This window comes from Grus americana, chromosome 6 (assembly GCF_028858705.1).
Source record: "Grus americana isolate bGruAme1 chromosome 6, bGruAme1.mat, whole genome shotgun sequence".
Lineage (NCBI taxonomy): Eukaryota > Metazoa > Chordata > Aves > Gruiformes > Gruidae > Grus > Grus americana.
In genome coordinates, this window is record NC_072857.1 from 32,443,886 (window position 1) to 32,467,331 (window position 23,446).

Here is a 23,446-nt window from a genome sequence, read left to right on the forward strand (position 1 = left end):
CCAAAGTTTCAATGTTAAGTATATGTTTCCAAAGGATGCAGCACAAGCAGCAGAAATAGTTGAGAACAGTAAACCAATTCCTTTCACTCATGATTTCTGTGTCTGGTGTACTACAGCCAGTGACAAAATCTCCTGACCCTCTCTTACCTTTGTTTAATGTTATGTGCAAGTTACAGGCCAAGTGCAACTTCTGCAGTTCTTAACGCTAACTAGGAGCTTCAAGCCAAGCAAGATTTAATCGCGTGGCTTGTTCATCATCCGCGATCACCATATTGCCCCCGAACAAATGCGACAAAATACTAAGAAAGCCCGTCACAGACACAGCACCGAAGCTCACCCCCTCCCTCGCCCCCCCCCCCCCCGTACGCGATTCTCCCTTTGCAGCACCCTGTGCGGAACGAGAAGGGACTTTCTACCTACACTCGGGACCTCCACGTGGCCGCGCAGCGACGGCTCGGCGGGACGGGGCACTCCCAAACCGCACTCGAACAGGAAGGGTGCGAGAGGGAAATAGAAGAGCAAACGCCAAGGAGCGCTACGTGCAAACCGGACCCCCAAGGCGACGGCAGCCCCCCCGGACAGAGCGCAGCCTGCAGCGGCCGTGCCGCCCGGGCCGCGCGCGCTCGCAGGTCGCAGCAGAGCTCGCGACGCCCCCCGCCCCCAACCGACCGCCGCATCCTGCCGCCCCCCCCCCCCCCCCTTTTTTTCTCTCTCCGCCCAAAACGGCCGGGGCAGCTACAGCCCCGCAGCCACCGCCACGTCCCAGTCCCCTCGTTCGAGGGGGGGGGGGGGGGGGAGGCGAGAAGGATTTACCTGCCGCATGGTCGCCTCACGAGGGGGAAGAAAGGGGGTGAGGGGGATGCGCCAGGGCGCGGCGGCGCCTCGCGCTCCGCTGCCTCAGGGCGGGAGGCCGGGCACGGCCCCCTCCCCCGCCGCCCCCCGGACCCCCGCCGGCCTCCCTCGCCCACCCGCGCAGCCCCAGGCCCGGCGGCGGGTCTCGCCGCCGCCACGTGATGAGGCGGCCGCGCCGCCGTGTCCCCCGCGTGCCGCTCCGCATCCCGGGGAAGGTGGTGTCCGTTACCGCCGATCGTCACCGGCTCCTTCTCCTCATCCGCAACCCCTACCCCCCCACCCCCCCGCCGCCAGCCCGGGGCCGGCCGCCACCCTCACCGCAGCGCCGGCCGGTTGTGGGGGAGGGAATGTAAACAAATGGGGTTTTATAGCTACCTCACTCGAGTGCCGTGTGCATCTCCCTCTCCGCTCGGTACCAAACCGCCGCGGCGCCTCCTCCTCCTCCTCCTGCTGCAGCTCCTGCCGCCGCCGATACGCTATTCACAAACCACGGCTACGCCAAGCCCTGACGCGCTCTCTACACTCACCCCTACGCACCGTGCGGATCCGACTACACACGCGTCCCCGCAGCCCGCTTTACCCAATGCGGAGCCATTTCCTCCCCTCCCCCTGCTCCGCTGCGCTCCCCCCTCCCCTGCTCCACCACGCACTACGAAAATGGCGTAGCGCGTGGCTACCCCCCCGCACACCCTCTCCCCTCCCCGCAGCGGCTTGCGCTCATCACTCAAGCCATCGAGGCCGGCAGGCGACCGGGGCGGGAAGCGGCCCCGGGGCGGTTGGCGGCCGACCCCCAACTTTGGGCAGCGCCCGCGGTAGTCATGCCGCCTGCGCCATCTGCTCTGGCGAGAGCTCGCGCCAGGCTCTGCCGCGATGTCGGCTGTCGCACAACGGCCGCGGCGGCGGGGCCCGGGCGAGCCCCCGGCCGAGAGCCTTGCGGTCCCCCGGGCGGGCCGCGGCGGCGGCGGGAAGCGGAGCCGCCACCTGTGACCCGGGTGGAGGGCAGGCGGCGGCGCCGCTGGCCGCTCGGCTGGAGGGCGGCCTGGGCCGCTGCCCCGGCGGCGCACAGCCGGTCGCTCGGCCGGAGCCGGGCCTGCTGCTGGAGTCGGGGCCGGGCCTTCACTGCCGCGTCTGCAGCTGCGGGGCTGTCCGGGCACCCGATGGCATGGGGAGAAGCAGCCTTACAGGAAGGAAGGGGTATTTCATGGGCAGAGCTTGGCTTTCGAACCGAGATACCTTTCTGAGAACGAGATGCGTGTTACCGCCATTATTTAACTCTAGGAAATCCTGCCAGGCTTACGCGTGAAATAAAAGCAAAACCTGTTTAGATGACAAACATGCCCCCTCTTCAAGGTCGGGCCCTTCATCACGATGGATTGATACATTTGAGTCCTACACAACAGCTACAGAACTCAAAACCCCCCCATCCTTACGTCAATTAAAACGTTTACTAGAACAACACTGACAAGCAGTAGACATTTTGGTTTGTAACGCAAGACCTGCAATATACAGGAGTCCTTCACACCAAATACTATTTTAAAATAAACCAGCTTATTTTGTAATGGTTATTTATAGAAAGTATGTTCAAAGGCTGAAATGCAGTTGTAGGAACGTTTTGAGTAAGTTCTAGGCCATCTTATTTTTCTTCCTGAAAAATTTGCATACAATTTTCACCACATTTTCCTCCAAAAACAACCAATGTTACCAGAGCAGGCTCCAATCTACAAACCAAGCAAAACACCACCCTCCCTCCCCCATTTGTTAAGAAGACAGGCATTTTTCTTTTAGACTCTTTTATTACTGAATTGAACTCATTCACCTAATCCTTTCTAAACTCGTCCCTTCGTTAAACCAGATGATTCACACCAGCACTACGCTAAATCTGGCCGGGCAGAACCAGAATCCAATCCTACCCATAGTCCTATCTCAGACCAAGCCTTACCCCATGCTTATGCACCCCAAGAGCCTCCCAAAGTTATTATGTTAATTTTTGCTTGGTGATGTATCCCTAGAACACAAAACCAGTTTAAAATACTGAAAGTGTAAAGGATTAATAGTGTTTGTTTAGAAACCAAAAGAAAGTTGGTATCTGTAGGATTCCAAAAACCACGTAAGCATAAAACTGAAGTCACAGTGCAAAAGAAAACAAGTAAACTTTTCTAAGATTAATATGCATTATAATGCAGATAATGTAACAAACTGATGAAGAGAAAGACATGTAAACATGTCAAACAGTTCTGGACCTAAGACCACATCAGCTACACCAATCTTTTGGTACGTGATACTGAATCTTTACTGAACTTTTCCAATTACGCTTTCCCCTCCTCCCCCCCATCATTTTCATGTCCCAGTGACAGACTTTCTAATTTCAAATCTCTTCCAACACCTTTTTCTCTCTCTTTAGTATCTATTTTGAGGGAAAAAAATAACATGTACATTCCCTCCCTCATTTTTTCCCAAATATCTTAGCGAATCAACGACTAGAATACAAACCTTACTAGTCCAAAAATTTGACAATCTCTGCTCAAGTCAAGTGTTAGGGACTGTTAGCATGATTGTGAGGTCCTATACCAAACTATTGCACCAGACCATTTGTATGACTTGAATGATTTCTGCCTCAAAGCAGGTCCTTTATCCCTCAGAATTTTTGTACAGCAAATAAAATGACATTGGTCATTAGACACCTACCAAAATACCCACTGTTGATTACTAGGTATGACTGATTTGTGTTGCTGTTTGGTCTAGAAAGAAAACTACTGAGTGCAAGGAATCTAATGTAAAGTTTTGTATCTTCTTCCTTTGGAGTTTATTCTGAGTGAACTACACATGGTAATAAAATATAGGCATATGGGGTTTGTTAGCTTCTCTAAGTAAAATTCAAATACTGTAACGATCTCATAAACAAAATCAAGAATTCTAGTAGGAGCACTACAATGGATTAATTGAAATTAAGATGTTTAATACAGAAAGGTCCTTTAAAATTTCAGGATTGATTGATTTTGTACTAGTTTTACTGTATTTAGGAAACTTAGGAAATTTAGGTAGGTAGGTAAGGAAGCTTTTCTGAAGGCAACTTTGCCTTATTGTGGAGGTACTGATGCTACAGAGCTACTTTCCAGAGATCCACCCCAACGAGGTATACCAATAAAAAATATATATTAGTGGCTTTTCTATGCAGGAGAAGTCCTCCTCTCCAGCTGTTACACGCTCTAACACGTATCTGTGTATTTTAAAGCCAGAAGGGACCATCAGCAGGCCTGCCAGCACTATGAGATAGAGTATTCTTTCCTGTTAAGATAGGAGTCTCATTTTTATTTTGACTTAGGCTATCACCTTCCCAGTTAGCGTGCTGATGGCTTTCTCTTGATACATTGAAAAGCTTGTTCGTATTTAGAGTATTTTCCCTATAGTTGTACATTGTATCTTGCAGTTAGGTTACTTCGCCATAGTTTTAACCATGTAGTTTAGTACAAGAACTGCCTGCACATCAATACTTAAAGAAAGTGCAAGTTTCCTCAGCTTCAGAAACCCAGAACGAAAACTATTAAATCAGGCATCCCTATGAAAAGCATGCAGCCAATAAGTATGCTTCCCTGTAAAGCACGTGGAACACCTTTCTGTGCTGCAGGGAAGCTGGTACAACAGAGCAGGGTAGCCAGCACTGCAAGAGTGCTGGTAGCTTGAGGTAACACAAATGCACGCAACAAATCCAGATTGACTTTTCAAGCTTCAAACAGAACAATATGTTACCATACTTTTAGAACAGAACTGTCTTTTTCCGCCCCTCTATGCTCACAGGGCACTTGAGTAACGCTGCACAGTACATGCTCGTACATTGGGCTGCAGGAAGAGAGCACATCCTATCAAGGGATACAGAAGGACTTAGGGTATAATGCTGCACAAGCAGCTTGTGGCTTCTAGCAGGGCTCATCTCAAGATGGGCTCCTGTCTACAGGCACATCTCCAGCTCCAGTACAGTGCCATGACCTCTTTCCAGTACCCTGTGATGCATTTGGTCAGCAGACCCTAGTTTTGGTCAGCTAGCTGTGTTGGCACAGGAGACAACAGAGGAAAAGACAGGATATAGCGTCGTGATTCAGTTGTGAGACGCAGGCCTAAAGAGAAGACGTGTGAGACTGGACAGAGTTTGACAGATCTCATACACTGATTTTTCTCCCTGACCTCCTTGTAACCACCCAACTGCATGTTGGGATAGAAGGCTGACATATATAAGTATACACAAAAGTAGTTTGTTTAGAAGCAAGATTTTCCTCGCTATTAATTTACCCCCTAAAGCATGAGTGTCTGGCAAATTTAGCTTTTTTGGTTGAAGAATCCGACTTAATTTTCTTGCTTTTGAAATACGGATGTCTCAAGAAAAATCCAAGATGATGGATGGCTTGAAACATCAACTTCCTCCTTTATTTGAAATCATCTTGTCCAAAGATTTTACCAGAATTTAGGGCAGTTTGAATGCCAACATACCTGGGTTGTGGTGTATACGTTACACGTATATTTTCTTTTCTGTTCTTTAAAACATTTTTCTAGCTTCTGTGCTTGCCTTTCATTCATTCTAAGAGCCTGAATCAAAGTCAGAAATGCCATTTCTTATTTGACAATGGCCAAGAAGCATTATTCAGCTTGCTAAAGAGATTCATGGAGACTGCAAGTGGCAGAATTAACCTTGAGGAGGTAAGGAATGGTTAACAGGGCACAGCTATTGTCGATGCCAACTTGCCAAGCAGAGATATTTTATCAAAGTCCTTAGGAGTGAAAGAGCTTTACTACAGGAGGCTTTGCTCAGAAGTGCACTAACAAGAACTGCTGAAGTGAAATATCAAGAAATCATATAGAAGACATCTTCTTTCCTCATTACATAATTTCCTAAACAGGATCTCAAAATATGACCTGTTGACAGTTGTCTCTTCTGCTTTTGACTTTATCGATGTACTTACTATATAACCATAGGTGGTTAGTTGTATCGTACAGATTTACTTGTACCTTCACTGTCTGGTAGAGTGGTTTGATATGTACCCGTTTCCCAGGCTATATCAGAGGGCACTGAGATTGGGCACTGAAGCAGCAAAAACTTTGCTTATGGCAAGGACATAAGTGAAGGTGTTTAAACATCAGAGTGAGCTTAAATATCACTACAAGCAAGTAGTGATTCTGTGATTAAAGCTCATGCTTGAATATAGGCAGTCATGTCCTCGGGGATTTCACTGCCTCAGGACTACCTGGCTTGTTTGCAATGAAATTAAAGCCCAAGTTTATTTTACTTCAAGGCCGTATATAAAAAAAGTACTTTTAGTAGATACTATATATACTTTTTTCACATTCCTGCTAAACCGGGTGATCTTGTTTAAGCCTTTGCTTGGCAGATTTGTTTAGTTAGTTCTAATTGGTTTCAACTGTATAAATTCCAATGATAATTCAAAGTAGATCTGGCTAGTTTTGCACCAACTAGAAAGTATAATTTGAAAGTTTCTTTACTCATAAGATGGGACAAAAAAAAAGGGAAATCTATCTGAGCTTTTCTTTTTTTTTTTCCTTTTAAAAAAAATTCTTACCCTTCTCTTAGAACAACTTGTACATACTCCCCTATTCAGACAGTATATATACAAGCATAGGCATATATAGGTTTTGAAGCAAAAGTATTGGTGTTAATGACACAGTCCGCATAATTTTAAATAAGATACTAGTGTAAATATTGACAGGAAATTAGTTTAAACAGAAGCTCATGAATTTTTTAAAACATGACAAAACAAGATACAGGTTGCAAAGCTGTGTTTCAGAAGTTTTTGAGTTGGTCTCTCTGTGGGAAAGGGCTAGGCTTTTTGGGGTTGTTTTTAAACACAAGCTGACATTTTTAGTGAAAAAAACCCAAACCTTTTTCATTGGCTCTAGCCTTAAGGTTACATAAACATCAAAGAATATAAGCAAAAGGGCGTAATGCTGCAGCAACAACTGAGGTATTTGTTTCACACAGAGCTTTTTCCTGCAATATGGAAAAAAGCCGATATGACTCATAGACCTTTGGTTAATTTTGCAAAGCTAGCTAACGCTAGTGTAGCTTATCCACAGGAAAATTCTTGCTGGGCAAACTTTACTGTATTAAATGAATTTGTTTTGTTATTATTTGTTTCAAACACAACTTGCCAGTCCTACTGCCTAAAGCAGCCAAAAGCCCTTTCATTGGACCTGAGACACAGGGGATTTGCTAGTAGCAGGGCTGGGGTAAGAGTCAAAATGGAAGATATTAGAAAAGGAGGACAGCGTGTCACAGCCGCCTTCCCCTCTTGCTGACTCGGGTTTATTTACTTTTCTCCCTTCCTTCCTGCCTGTTGAAAACACTTGTTTGCTTGTGGCATCTCTTCTGAACTCACTGGTTGCAGAAGGATCTCATACCAAAGGATATGACCCAGACTCTGTGCTGTGTTTATGATTTGTCATGCACATAGTTTATACTGCTCTGTCACGCCTTTTCCTCTTCAGCTTTTCAATTCTTATAACAAGCAAGCAGAACATACGTTTTGGATTAATTGACATATCTCACAGGGTTATGAGATTTTTTTTTTTTATTTATTTTATTTTTTTTTTAGGACAAAAGGCCAGTCAGCTGCTTCCTTCAGCACGTGACTGGGGTGAGATTGCTGAGCGCGAAGAACTTATGGTCATATCCATAGGAGAGCTCTGTATCAATAAATATGGGATGTTCTCTGCTGGAGCCAGGCAGGGATCAAAACATTAAACAAAGCTGTGCTAGCTGGCTGGGTGGGGTAAACTGAAAATTCCTCTAAAGGCTAACACTTATAAAAGCAAACTGGATCAATTCCAAAACTGACTCACCTCACCAAAAATGAAATATTGACTTTAATGTAATCTCTTTACATGCTGAGGAATTTGTTTTACGCCCTTTTCTCAAACAGAATGGAAAAATGTAATGATACTGTCCCTGACATGATTTGAAAGAATCAATGATCAGATTAAAGTAAGAAAATGAAGGTCAGTATCTTTTATGTCAGTCCCTACTAATTTTTAACCACTAGTTTGGTGATTGGCAGTCTTGATACATATATATAACCTAGACTTAGCTGACTAATACAACCATAGCTCTTCTAAAGGTGGATTTTAGTCTGTAGCTGGAGTGAAGTTTCCCATTTCTTTCACCTCTATTGCACATGGAAGTGGAAATGACAAATTTTAAGCTCCCGCAATTCCTCTGTTATTGGCGGGCAGAATCAGGAAGCCAAGACAGCCTTAAGTTACTGGCTACCTGTTTTGAATACCTCAGGAGGGACTGATCATCTGTGAAATTTCAGCAGTGGAAAGAGAAGCCAATATGAGCTACTGTGGACATGCTTCAGTAACTTAAGCTTGAACGAATGGGCAAGGATGTTTTCCAGCCTCATCCCTTCTTTATCACGGATCGGAAGCCTCGAAGGGACACCTACGGAGAAGACGGGAGACAAGAACACGCAGTTGCAGGGAAAACAAAAAAAGATATCGTTTGCAAATATAAAGCAAATCATGAAATGGGTGTTTTGTTGTTTTGTTTGTTTTTCTTTAAATCAACTGTACCAGTAGCAAAATCTAAAATCAACAAAAAGGCTCTCAAAATCGAAATTAGTGATGACTGGCCCACAGTTTACAGAAAGAGTTAGCTTAAGCTTAGCTGTGTTTATCCTTCCATGGCTGACAATTACATGAATGAGAATCAGAGGGAGCAGTAGGATGCTGGCCTTCAGGGTGCCATCAACGTTAAAAGTACATGACCTTGGCTTTGAAATGCTAGCATGTACTGAAGTTGTTGGGGTTTTTTTTCCCCATAATTTACATTTTTGTATTTGTTCCACCTGTATTCCACGATGTAAAAACATGTTAACCCCTGCATTTCTACAGAAAATAAATAAGGAGGCACCATGTATGAATGACATTAGGAAACACTCCAATTTCTAAATCTTTAACTACAACCATTTGACAGTCCTACCAGGTGCTGCCTCAAAATGCTTTGCACAGTTGGATGGTAATTACAGTTTTAATGACACAAGTAGGAGTGTGAGTTTAAGTATAAACATCTACAAAGAAGAGAGTAAACTTTAGCTGATACACAAAAAGATGAAGCATGAGGACATGTAGAATATGGTCTAAATGACAAGAAATGTGAAAATCAGAGATGACTACCCGTGAAATTACATGGAGAGACAAGCCATGTGGATGTTGCACAACTAGAAGCTGGGAAGAGAGGTGGAGAGATGGGGAGGCCTGTTTCATTGCTATTTTTCAGCTGCAGGACTTGGCAAACTCACGTGATGCCTGTTGCTGTAAACCAATAGTAACTCCACTGAGAGCAAGATACAGCAGCAGACAGAGTAATACAGTGATGAATAAATCCCATTATACTTTAGAAAAGGAAGAGAAGTTTCAAAGCATTTTCTCAAGCAAGCATGGGAATAGTGAGACTGCTTGGGAAAGCAGGGATGTGGTCATGTCTCTTTGCTGACATGTCAGGTGAGGTATTTGGCATGTGTTAGAGCAATGAGAGAGCTGAGAAAAGACTCAAGGGTGGGAATGCCAGTAAACAAGCAGAGAGAAAATAAATCCCTTTCTGCAATGGTTGGGTTGGACTGACATTGCTGATATAACTGTCAAACTCAGGGGAAGCAAACCAGTCTGAGACAAATGTAATGCCAGTTTTGTCAACATTGAAATTGGAAAGGAAAAAAACAAAGAAAAAAAGTTATGTTTGAAAATGCTTGATTTCACTCACACTATGTCTTTCCACTCCTCTCAGATAGCCTTCCCTTCTTTTATCTCTTACCTCTCACTTTATAAATATAACTAAAAATTCATTGCCATACACACAAAGGGTAAACTCAGATGAGCCTCTATGGTAGCTGTAACGAAATTGTTGTGGACTTCTCCAAGAAAAACGTACAAGTTTGAGTTCATGCCTTTTGTTGGTAAAGCAGAGCATTCCAAGAATATTTAAAATAAAATATTGAACAGTAAAAGCTCTTCTAACAGGTTTACATTATTGAATGTATACCAAAATGCTCCACAAGCATGCAGTGATGTAATTCAAGGCTGAAAATTAATTGAAAAATTGAAACAAATACTACTACCTTTTGGACAGGTGGGGCAAAATTCAGCATCTTGGGAGTGATATTTATTTTTTCATTTAATCATGGTGCCATCTCTCAATAAATATGTGTGCTTGTGGAACTGCTTCCAACAGGTAGCTTTCTCTAAACATGTGAAGAGTGTATCTGTTGTGGTTTTTTAACTCCACTGGCAGCTAAAACAACCACACAGCCATTCACTCACTCCCCAGTCGGATAGGGGAGAGAACTGAAGAGAAAAAGGTAAAGCTCATGAGTTGAAATAAAGACAGTTTAACAGGACAGAAACGGATGAGAATAATAATAAATAATAATATACAAAACAAGTGATGCGCAGCACAATTGCTCACCACTTGAAGCAGACGCTCGAGTTCCCGAGCTGCGCCACCTCCCACCCAACCCCCAGTTATACACTGAGCATGACGTCATATGGTATGGAATTTCCCTTTGGCCAGCTGGGGTCAGCTGCCCTGGCTGTGTCCCCTCCCAGCTTCTTAGGCTGCCCCCACCTTCTCGCTGGCAGGGCAGTATGAGAAGCTGAAAAGTCCTTGACTGCTTGGCAAGAACTAAAACATCGGTGTGTTATCAACATTATTCTCATCCTAAATCCAAAACACACCACTACAGCAGCTGCTAGAAAGAAAATTAACTCTATCCCTGCTGAAACCAGGACATTGTATAACTTCTGAATAGTTTTTTAGTGTAAGTTACTGCTGAGGTTTCTTAGCAGTAGAAGAAAAAAAAAAATAAAAGGCCCACGAATGTGCTTCACCTTGTTCATGTATTGAAGTGAGTGGCTAGAAGTTCTCACTGAAAGCAGTCTCACAGTAGCTTTTGGCTATCAGACCACTAACCACGTAGTTACTGAAACCTAGTACCTTAACACAGTTGTTTGAATCACAGCCTTACTTTAAACAATATTTACTTCAGAGAATCATCTCTCTATTATTTGCAGGTACTACACGTCTTTGTAACTGGATAAACACTGTAATTTCATTCACATTTCCAGAATTACTTTTCTATTAATTAAATCTTAAATATATGAGAGACAAATCCATTGGATTAATTACAAGTGAAATTTGAAGTTTGAAAGCCTGTAATCTATCAACTTTCCAGTTCACTAGAATTCTGAGAATAAGTTTCTGAAGCACAACATAATATCCTTTGGCAAATCAATATCTATAATGAAAAGAAATTGTACACAGGAGCTTGAAGACATTGTTTCTTAAAACTAAATAGAAGCTAAAACTAATATCAATACTTACTAATAGTTTGCAAGGAAACTTGGAATAAGACTATTTTAGGCAAGCCAGTTACTTGAAAAGAGACTGCTTGGGGCTCCCCAGCTAACGTGCACCTGGGCTGGGTCATTGCCAAATTCCCATGTGAAGCAGAGGTCAGATTCTGGGAAATTCTCATCCCAAAACCAGCTCATGGAGTTTTACTGAAGTTTATATCAAATAACCAAGAAGTACTTCATTTGGACAGTGTGATTCTGGAATAACATTATTTATATTACAGGCAGTGTCAAAATTCATAAGATAAGAATGACAATAATTGCTGTTTTTTTCCAAGGGGACTTCGGTTTTAATGTAATCTACTCTTCTTATCGTAAAAGAAGTACATAAATTTTGGCCCATTATCTCAGAAGATAAGAGTATCACAGCTATCACTAATTAGACCCCCCCAAAAAACCCCAAAAAACCAAAAAACTTGTGCAGCTTCTAAAGAGCAGTGAATCAGAAAACGAACCACGAGCCATGATGCGCCTGGAACTATTGCACGCCCCCCCTTCCCGAAAGCAACATGCAGACATTACAGAGCAGATCAGTCCACTTACACAACGTTGAGTGCCAACTTCATCACTCAGGACAGCAGTGGCTGATTCTTGTCATTTCTCTCTTTCTCCTCTTCCTCTTTCTTTAGAGGAGGGAGACACTGCATGGCCTATAGTCACTTCCCTCAACAGCAATACTTGCTATCTATGCAGTTTCTTTTTTAAACTACTGTATTTTTAAGGAACTGTTTGAACAGGTTTTTTTTTATTTATTATTATATTGAAATTGAACCTTGAGCTAATAAAAACAATATTATGGTAGTGCTCTAGTTCTAAAACCAGAGCTGCTGTTTTCACTTCAAATTGCTGCACAAAACTTTTAACTGTTGAGCACCAAGATGCGGGCAGTGTACAAGCCCCAGTTACTGTGAACAGCAAAGCGGCAGAAGGCTATTTTTCAGAGGTTATTGCTGAGAGTTTTAATTGTAATCCAAACATTAATGCCGAGAAAAATGATTTTTGCAGAGGAGGGTGCGGTGGATCAAAATAACTGCAACTTTTTCCATTTATATATTTTTTTAAACACCACTTGTGTTGCACTGCTAAACAGCACGGAAACAACGTTCATCTCAAAAGTCAATGATCTCCTGAGGGCAAGAGACAGAGAGTCAGTCTTTGTGACCCCCCAAACAGTCTCTGTCTTTAATGATGCCAGAAAAAATACACATTGGCTGTCTGTGCTGGTGGTGAGGTGTTTGCAAGATAGGGGCAGTCATGTTCACAACAGACCACTGCCTTGGGACGCTACACATCCAAACGTATTCAGTCTAGGAGATACTCTGAAATAGATTTCCCCCTCTGAAGTAGTCTTCCCTCTTTGACTCTTTCTTCTCTCTTTCAATCCCTCTTACTGCTATTACCAGTGCAGCTCCAGAAAAGTCTTGTTGGTATTAGGACATTACCAAATTGTCATTTGAGGTTTGGGGGTTGATTTTTTTTTTTTTTTAAGATCAGGAAACATAGTACTTAAACTAGTGCTGATGGTTCCTCTGTGGCAGCATTTGCCAAAGTAGAATTGCAACTGAATAGTGACATGTTCAGAGGAATCAATAAGAAAAACAAATCCGTTTCTGGTAAGGGCTCAACTGTAAAACTTAAGCTATCTTCGTCTCTTACTGCCCAGCCACTCTTCTCACTGCAAGCCTTTGGAGTTTCCAGCCACTGACTTACTACGTAGTATCTCTCTCATACAGTCATGCCCTGGTGATATAGAGGACATAGCATGCATATGTATTCTGTTCCTGAGATACTGATGAGGAATAATCTTCCCCTAATTAACTTTAAAACAGTTTTCCTTCAACATCATACAGGAAGAGGCAGCTTGAGAACATTTTCCTATTTGATGCTTGCATAGCGACACACACCGGAATGGCCTCTCACAGCATCGCTGAAGTTAATGGCCTAATGAAAACAGCTTCTCCTCAATGGACTTTGTTTGCTTTAGCCTGACTTTATTTTCAGGGGATTAAAACTTAGCAATAATATTTGTATGGTCTCGAAACTCTCTTCTGTTTTCGGAAAAAAGCATGTTGTTAATATAAGTTCAGAGAGGAGGCAAAATATGTTTTCCTTTAGTTTCATTTTGTCACGTTCTAGGAGGAGCAAAACCAGACACCAGAAACCTCCCACCAAAAAAGCTGACTGCTAGAGCTTTTTTAGAGAACTTATTTCAACACTGATCTTTAAAAAAGGTATAAAAAAAAGCATTGTGCGTAATTTTGAGATACTTATAGCAATACTAGTTTGTGAACCTAGGATTTAATACAATGTAGTCCTATGTACTGCAAAGCATCCACAAACAATGTAGGAATGATTACTGAAGTGTTTAAAAACCAAGCAAGCCATCTGTGAGTGACACAATTCTCCTCTTTACCCATCCACTCCAAGCATATACATTATCTTTGGCAGAAAGATGCTTTCCATCTGACAAATCTGCAAGCCGTTGGAAAAACTGACACTGATGTTCAGTAGGGAACAGCAAGTCCTGTGGAGACAATGGGATGTAAGACTTTCCTCCCTCCACCCTCCATTGTGCTTGCGGCTGGTGGAGTTCCAAGAGAATGTGGAAAAAAGATTACTTGGTTTCTATTACCCTGAAGCAATCTTTTCCAGTAGTCACCTAGTGAACCTAAAGGAAGTCTGCTTGGTTTAATTTTTTCCCTGAAAATGATAATAAAACAATGTTTATAAAGGAACACAGTACTTACACTTTATCAGGCTCCAGTTCAAGAGTTTAAAACATACTGCTGGCTTTACACAAGCAAGTATTTACATCGACTCAGTTGCTCCTTTCAAATCAATGGGAATGTAAATGTGCTACGAGTGAGGCATGTGCTTTAGGGTCTTGCTGAATCATGTCCTTTGCATGTCACAATCATTACTTAAAAATGTGGTTGTGACCATACACCAAATTAGGACAAGAGCATTTGTTATGGAAGGTAGAGTGTGGCAGGACATGAAGCTGGTGTACGTGTAAGTATGGGAGGGTGTTTCCTGCTGTGAGACTACCAAGCATTTAGATCTTTTCCAGATTCTGCCATTTCTGGAGAAGTCCTAGATGTTAGAAGCCAGACATTTTGAAAGCCATGTTATTTCTTTAGGTACACTGCATACATATTAAAAAATAATAATAAAAAAAATAATCTTGATTTCTGCCAGGTACGTGACACTGTAACAACCACCATAACACCATGTCAGGGGGGTTGGAACTAGATGATCTTTAAGGTCCCATCCAACCCAAACCATTCTGTGATTCTAACATAACAAATCTGCTTCTTTATGAAATGCTTCACACACGCTGAATTCATTCTGAACCAAGATGACAGTGTTTCTTTCTCTATTAGATAGTAACGTTTAGGCCTCTCTCATATGCGGAGTATATGTACATTGCTCCCAAACATTATGTGGCTCTATGAGAAAAGCGGTATACCAAAAGCAGTATACAGCTGATGCAAAATCTACTAAAAATTAAAATTAAAAACATTAAGAATTAAAACATAAAATTAAACTAAATCTACTAAAATTAATATGCTCACTTCAATAAACTCTGGATTAAACTTCAAAGTTAGTTTTGTTTCTCAAGTTTCAGTTTCAATAGAGTTTTTTTTTTAATGACAATGGAAGAGAAAAATATAAAAGATAAAACCAACATCTACAATTCAGCAGCAATGCACAGCCATCATTAACTGGCATGGCTGGTTTCTTTCCCATGGAGACCTTTGCACATGAAGAAAGGCTCCCTTCCCTCTTACCCCTTCAAGAAAATTGGTTTAGCTTTTAGTTTGTTTGAGCCATCATAGAAGATTTCTGAGTACGTTTTCAATGAAAGCAATGAAATACCTTGCTGCATACAACTGCCAGGAGTTGCTGCAGAAAAGTATACAGTATAGATATTCCAGAAATTATGTACTGTCTGCCTTAATACATTGCCTCTTTGCTTTGCCTTCATTTGCTCATGTTCATATTATTAGCCTGTAATTATTAAGTCTGGTTTACTCATAATGAAAATTCTGTGTGAAGAAAAACTTTTCTATTTCTGTGCTGAGGGGGCTTAGTTAAAACATTAAATTTAAGAGCGAGGAATTCTTGTTTTGCCACTTTGTAGAATTTTTTTCCTTTGCTGTTTTGGCGCTCACTCCTGTAGATCAGCTGTAGGAAAAGCCTAACTGGAATTGGCCAGGGCAGCAGGTGAATGAAGCTGCTACCGTACATATTGTCAAGAAGGCAGGGGTTGAGGCTCCAAATGCATTAAGCCACATGTACTAGCCCATTCTCTACAAGTAAGTTAAGCACAGGCCCCTTCCTCTAAAAGTTCAAAGTAAAATAAACAAACAAGATACCACTATAAGTAAAAGGATACATAAAAGAGAATAAATCATATGAACGAAATACAGAGGGAGATCATGGTATGTCCAAAAGCATGGGTACTTGTATATTTGCAGAAGTTTAGATAATTTTCTAATCATTACTTTGTGATTATGTTAACAGTTTGCTAAATTTCAAATCCATCAAAATTTCTTCATTCTAGATTTATAGGAAGCAAAACCTACATTTAAAGCTGCTGACTGGCACCATATAAATTTATGACAAATTGTATTTATAACACATGTAATTTCAGCTCCAGTGCTGTAGGCTGGGAATTAGAATAATGCCTATTACCAGAAAAAACACTTTGTAAAAAACAAGCAAAACACTGCTTACAAACTCAAATGTAATACCTTTTTCCTTTGTTTTCCCCTGGACACACAAAGCCTGAACCAACAATGAGTTATCTGAGACTTCATGAGAATATGCTGAAAGGAATAGCAGCACTCTGTTCATTCATCTTTGCAAGACTAAATACAACGTTGTTTAGCCAGTTCTTTTGGTCATCTTTCCCTCCTAATTTTTAAGATTAAAAATATTAGAGAACTATTTAGTTTTCAGCTACTCACTTTTCTTGCTTGAACTGGCAGTGCAACACATTAAACAGAAACCATCGATACTGGTTTCATAGAATTCCTGAGCCATGACAGTAGACATAAAGTTAGACTGCAGAATATTTGAAGCTGCCTCACATTTGAATGACTGTGCCATTTTAGTCTGACCTTTGGAAGTTTTTATGGGAATCTTTAAAATATATTTTAAAATCAACTTATGAAGCACAGAAAGTGAAGTCATGACCATTTACAGAAGACTGAAACACCTAGATTATGATAACATTAGTAAAGACTTTGGGTATGATGTTAGCTAAAAACCAAAACCCGAAGCTCCCTTGAATTTGGGGAAAAAAAAACCAAACCCAACAAAAACAAAAAACCAAACTAGGTCCAACTATTGTAATTCTATGCTTAATATCTTCAAGGCAGATAATGATAATTCTGACAGGAAAAATATTGACCTGGACAAACACCTTTTCCATATCGAAGTCATCACTACTCCAGCAATGTCTGAAGATGTATAAGAATGTCTTATCAGCTATAGCTCAAACTAGCACAGCTCCTTTTCCAGGGATCAGATCTCTCCACTTACTCCCAGTCAAAATGGATTCTGATTCTGTTTCACTAATACTTAGATATGCCCAAATCTAAAACCATTTAATGCAGAGATGGAATCAGGCTAAATGGTCTTGCAGAAGAATGGAGCAAGCATCTTGTAATTAAGGAAATAAAATATTTTAATGAGTTCAGAGGTGGAAGTTTGCTAGATTAAGGCAGCACACTAGAAAACTAGTTATGCCCTGAGGATGGCTTTCTAGCTGAAGCACAGGAAGATATGCTCAGAGAGCAGTTACCTCAGCCAAACCTAATCAAGTACACAGCATTCAGCTTGTTAATAGACTCTGTCTCCATTGATTGACGCTTCTCATATGCTCAGGTTCTTTATTAGAAGGTTGGGGTTTTACCAGATAGATTAATGATCAATAACCTGAAAATAAATGATAGCCTCTCAATTTATCTGGCATAAATCTGAAAAATACATGCATTTAACTCTGTATTGTCAAGCATAAATTACAATGCTCTTTCCAGAGCAGGATATCTGTTGTGGGAGTAACTGGTTTGTTTTAGGATTCCTCTCGCAGTAACTAAAATTAATGACTCTATTTTCTTTTATTTCCTTACTTAGAACCATTATTCGTGCATTCAACTCTAAGCTACACACCAGAAAGATCACAAATTTCAAATTGCACTGTTAGAAAAACCCACCAAAGTACCCTTTAGGTATTTTAATTACTCTAGAAGAAACATAAGACAGGAAGGTCTAAGGTTAAGCCAACATTTACAGCAAAGAGATATGGATCGAGTAGCATTAGGTCTGACATTCCCCTACAGTAAGAGAAGTGGACTTAGAGCATTATTGCAGGGGATACCTGCAATGTCCTTCATCTGGGGAGTTAGTCACAGATTTGCCTCTCTTGAGCTACAAGTTTTACCTTCTGTTCTTCCTTCTGGCTACTGAAGACTTTTATTCAGGTGCGGATTTACTGAAGGTGGTGTGTGAAACTGGGCTAATTTAACTCTCCCATTAATCCTCACCTCTTGCTCCAGAGCTAGCAACCAGTGATAAGAAATTGGAGAAGGGTATGGGAATGCATACTGATAGAGATAATAGTGAACAAATTGTTGAGGAGGTGGTAAGCATCCTTTATCCAGATGGAGTTATAATAATGGTTCTCCTTGGCCAAGACGAGACAGATAGTCATAAAAAAACATGAGTTTTGAAATTCTGCTAATCTAATTGCTCTTGTGAGCCTAATTTGGTTATACCAATGGGTACACATTTGAAAATCATAATAGAAGAAAGGCACAAAGTGAGCAATTAATGCTCTTAACCAGATGCACTGCCTTGCCCTCACTTCTGTCCTGAGAGAATTGAAGGGGTAACAGTCTACTAGCTACTCCACATCTGAACTGGAATTGTGTTCATATTAACTGGAGATTAACTAGAGAAAGACTTCTGGGGGGATGAGGAGGTGGGTGTTAACTACCATCCTCTGTTTCAGGATGCAGTTCAAATATATCTGAAGACTGGATGGCAGGAATCCTCAATTTGAAAAATACAATTAATTATGTACTGCATGGGCTTGGTTCACAGAGGGTTTTTAAATGTAGTTCAAGATTGTCTCAGGGTAATTAAACCCAAAAGGTCAGAATTAGATTCAGACAAAATTAAAGAGGTGGAAAGTGGACATGATTATATGTTCACAGCTTTAGTAGAAGAAAATAAAAGGTTTGACCTGAAGAGAGGCAAAATAGAAACTAATCTGGAACGGACGAGTGTCACTTGAGTCAGTCCTTCCTGCCTGAAGGAATTGGCAGCGTCAAAAAGCTTTCTGCTCCCACCTCCCCCTTTGCAAAGGTGGATGGCAGATACGTTGAAGCAATATTTTAGGGAAAATTCAGAAGGTATTACTGAGCTGGAAGAATACCTGAAAGGAAGTGTCTGAGAACATTAGAGTAGCTCATTTGACACATTTAACCAATTTTTGAAGTGACACAGGTTACAAGAGATCCTTTTTATCTTCAGCTTTGGCAGTTTTCGTACTGTACAGTAATGTCCCTGAAGCTCTTGGAAAGTAGTTCTAGCTATTTGTCACTTATACATCCCTGTTCCCCATATTCAGGCCCTGACTAGATTAAGATTTCTGCTCCTAGATTTCTCTCGCTGTCCTATCTTCAGGAAAAAGTTTCAGAAGTTGCTTTAGTAGTAGAGAATTATCTCAGCAATGGCAAACTTTCTAACACTGTTAATATCCATGCATTACATACGCGGAGATCTCCTGGAAGGTCTACTGGTGTGAGATGATCAGGCCAATAATACTTTTATGCTTTCCAGGAGAGTCTTCTGCTCCTAGATAGAGCCTTTTTTGAGAGAATAAACAACTTTGTTTTATTTCTCATTACTCAACTCTGATTTGATTGGTAATAAATTAATTTTCCTCAGTTGAGGCTGTTTTGCCCATGACAGTAATTGGTGAGTGATCTCTCCCTGCCCTTATCTCAACCCATGAGCCTTCCATTATATTTTTTCTCCCCTGTCCAGCTGAGGAGGGGAGTGATAGAGCAGCTTTGGTGGGCACCTCGTGTCCAGCCAGGGTCAACCCACTGCAATGGATATTCTGGAATAAAGATGATGGTGTAAACTGGATGAATAGGAATACATTTTAAAGATGCAAATATATGAAAAGAATAAAGGGAACTGAGAAAGAGACAGCAAAAGTGATTAGGGAAAAAGTCATGGGGAAGTTTTGTTGACTGAACAAGTGCAGTAACCTTAAAAGAACAAGTTTGATAGAGTCAAAGACTAAGTAGTACTTGAAAACTTAAGGAGACATTTTAACAGGCAAGACAGTCTTTAAAATTTATCAAGATCAATTTTGATTAGGATTTGAGTTTGTTCAGTTCTGGTTCAGGAAAAAAACCCAACAAACTTAAATTCCTCTTTGATTATCATAGAATCATTTAGGTTGGAAAAGACCCTTAAGATCATCAAGTCCAACCATTAACCTAGCACTGCCAAGTCCACCACTAAACCATGTCCCTAAGCATCACATCTACGTGTGTTTTAAATACCTCCAGGGATGGGGACTCAACCACTTCCCTGGGCAGCCTGTTCCAGTGCTTGACAACCTTTTTGGTGAAGAAATTTTTCCTAATATCCAATCTAAACCTTCCCTGGCACAACTTGAGGCCATTTCCTCTTGCCCTATCACTTGTTATTTGGGAGAAGAGACCAACACCCACCTGGCCATAACCTCCTTTCAGGAAGTTGTAGAGAGCAATAAGGTCTGCCCTCAGCCTCCTGTTCTCCAGGCTAAACAAGCCCAGTTCCTTCAGCTGCACTTGAATCCCCTGACTTCGTTCCTGAATCCCCTGAAAGTTGCCAAAAGACTTTCAAAGAAGGTATTACTGCTTAATCCACGCCTTTGGTATTGTAGGTAGAATTGCTACAATATTAGTTACCAGTTTTGTTAGGAGCCTGTGTATTCATCATTTAGAAGTAAATGTGTAAAGAGATTTACATGGACACAATTTAAAGAAGGTGATAATACTTTTGAAAGCCTCTATATCGCCTAGGGCTAGGCTCTCAAAAAGAATATACATGAATGTTTCAATGCCTAAGTCACCGTATCCTCTCCCTAAAATACAACCCATGTTCCTATACATTGTGGAATACCATTCATAACAGCTGACGCACTGAGCAGAAAGCTGCCAAAATTCAGTGGTAGGAAACAGTAAGCATTACTAGTTGCACAGATCACACTATCTCAATATATACTAAGGAGCTTCTTGGCTAATACTGCCAATCCAAAGATGTTTGTTTGATCCACAGCTCTGAATTGCCATCTCTACAGTAGTCCATGCACCTTAATGGAGGTACACTTGGTCATCCTTTGGACACCTTAGAGTCGTACTGGAGGGGAGTGGGGAGGTCACATTATGAAAATGGTCCAGCATCCCAGTTTTAAGTTTACCATGCCTGTAAAGGGTGGAATACCTTCATATTGGTTAGGTGTCTCATGCTGCAGTGTTTGATTTCAGATAAGATCTGATCTTGGATAAACTGCAAGTAAAGTGAGTTATGCAGTTATATCAAATAAGACTGGCAGGTTACATATGCACATAAAATACCAGGTTGTGTGATAAGCTGTGTGAAAAAAGCATCAGTCTGGATCATTAAAATCCAGGATATTTAAGAACAAGTAGCAAGATTGTTTATACAAAATAGATAACCAAATTACTTACAAAGCATTTACAGACAGAAGACAGAAATGAGAGGGAACCATACAAAATCTACTTATCACAAGACCAGAAGTTTCTTCTAATTCCCTTCTACCCAGCTAATATGCTGTTAGATTCTTAACACAGATATTCAGAGATTCAGAGTTTTTGCTTAGCTTATATCCTGAGGGATACAGGGATCCTAGCTTTGGGAATCCTTATTTTTTTGTACTACCAACACCCTTCTTGGGGAGTTATTAAGATTCAAGGCTTCCTCCTCACTCCACCCTGCTGAAAAGGATTTCTTAATAGTCATTCAGTCCCAAGTAACTTCAGAATTCCTCCCTCCTTGCCACTGAGCACCCCTTTATGCTTTCAGAATGATCATTTCCCTTAGGCCTATCCGGCAGCAATCATCACCTGCCTAGACAGTAAAGAGATTGTGCTAACAGTGCTCCAGAACCCCAAAATTTTAACCTGCTTTGATGTAAAACACCCTTTCCTGTTAAACAATTCAAGACCCAGGCTGATACTTTTTTCACACAGCTTATCACACAACCTGGTATTTTATGTGCATATGTAACCTGCCAGTCTTATTTGATATAACTGCGTAACTCACTTTACTTGCAGTTTATCTACGATCAGATCTTATCTGAAATCAAGCATTGCAACATTTTGTAAAAGTGGGTTTGGGAAGACTACCCCTTCTGCACCCCAAACCATTCCCCTCCAACAATAGTTTTCAGGGAACAACATAATCTTATCACCCCTAGATTTGATATCTAACTTGAGGTGGCACCCAAAACACTTGCTTAGCTTTAGTTACTGATGATCCATCACTGGTGAATTACATTTTCAATTATATAACACATTTCTTAACTTTAAACCCCCCACACACTTTTAAGCACATTATGTAACATTCGTTGCCTGATAAGCATGTAATAAATTTACCATAGCCATTTTTTAAATGCAGAGATTTAGTGAATCCATTTGGACAGCTAAGTTATCTTCTGCTCTACCACTTTCACATTACTATTCATCTGTTTAATGTCTAAAACAACTCTAAAGAACAGTTCAAGAGGAAATGATGTAATTTGTTTCTTTTTGAGCTTCTTCTGAGTGTATACCATTAACACTCTATACACGACTGGTGGGAAAATAGTTATGATGTGACATTAAAGACTGGTGATGATCACACTAACAGCATGTTTCTGTCATTTATTACTGCTTAACACACCTGACTCAGCTATATTCTTCACTTATCCCATACGTGTCTACTCTTTTTTTCCTGATCATCCAGCAGGTCTTTACTGATCAAACTGCCTATTTTACAAAGTAAATGATACACACAGCTAGCCCAGCTACAAGCTATTTATTAAACTGCTGAGGGCATTTAGTGTGCAATAGGCTTTCATACTGCCTTCACCACGTTTAGAGCTTTAACACCCAACCCTCATATGTGAAGAAGTTGCAAAACTTGCAACACTGGTGAATTAATACAAGAGTTGGTCCAATATGTCATTACTACATCTGATATCATGGCTCCCACTTGTGAACCAACTTCCTGGGAGTGTATTTCATGCCCACAACAAATTTTAATCTAAAAATATAAACCTAGATTTCCATGTTTATTGCTTCTGTTCACAAGCTGAAGGAATACATCTCTCTTTGCTCCCCCTGATATTTCATAAACAGTCTGTGGGACAGGAAAAGCTAATTGACTTCCTGTAACTCCTGGTTTAATAAAGTAACCAAATTCTGCCCTCAGGCTTACACCTAGAGACTTAGAGTTAGGGAGATGCGAGCAGACTCGAATTCTTGCTCTGCAACTTCCTTAACAATTCTGTAGAAGTTTATTATATTTCACCATTAATTGTCTGGTAGAACACTGTCTGCTCAGCTAGGATAACAGAAAGAAATTAAATATCCTATTATACTTACCGGCTATCCTGGAGATGACTGGACTCTGTCTTCACAGGGGGAGAAAAGAGACTAGAGATTTTATTCTGATATATATAAAGCATTCCCTAAGCCTCTTATCCACAGCAGTGCCACAGAAGACTACCGGGGTAACGTTTTATGGACAAGGAGGTCACAAACACGTGGAGGATGTTTATCAAATGACACTGCTACCAGGAACTGTACCATGAAACGAGACACTTTTGGGAAAATGCTTGTCATGAAAACTACGTAAAATTCCTGCCTCTCTGACTGCTGGTATCAGCTTTGTGGATTCCCTTGAGGTGATTTACAAAGAAAAGACACCAAAATGTGCAAAGGACATGGTTATGTAATTGTGAAGTAATTTCTGCAATACAGAAATAAGATTATAGTAGTAGTAAATTGTTTACTTTTTTTTTTTTTTGCATCAGACAATAGAACATCAAATATCAAAGAATTAAGAGTTAATTTGTTTCCTGTTGCTTTTACGTCAGTTT

The 23,446-nt window shown here is 41.1% G+C and overlaps 1 protein-coding gene across 8 annotated transcripts in view; it reads right to left on the minus strand.

Annotated features, from left to right (window-relative positions):
* SLC39A10 (solute carrier family 39 member 10) overlaps positions 1 to 23,040 on the minus strand; it is a 60,378-nt gene extending 37,338 nt beyond the window's left edge. For 2 of the 8 annotated variants that reach the window (XM_054829256.1, XM_054829251.1), the window contains exon 1: positions 1,228 to 1,384. The gene's annotated coding sequence lies outside the window, so the exon portion shown is untranslated. Of the gene's footprint in view, positions 1 to 1,227; positions 1,387 to 11,811; positions 11,855 to 14,015; positions 14,137 to 22,949 lie in introns of those variants that run through there. The other 6 variants (XM_054829248.1, XM_054829247.1, XM_054829252.1 and 3 more) reach the window with 5 other exon arrangements.
* Between the last annotated feature and the right edge of the window lie 406 nt (positions 23,041 to 23,446).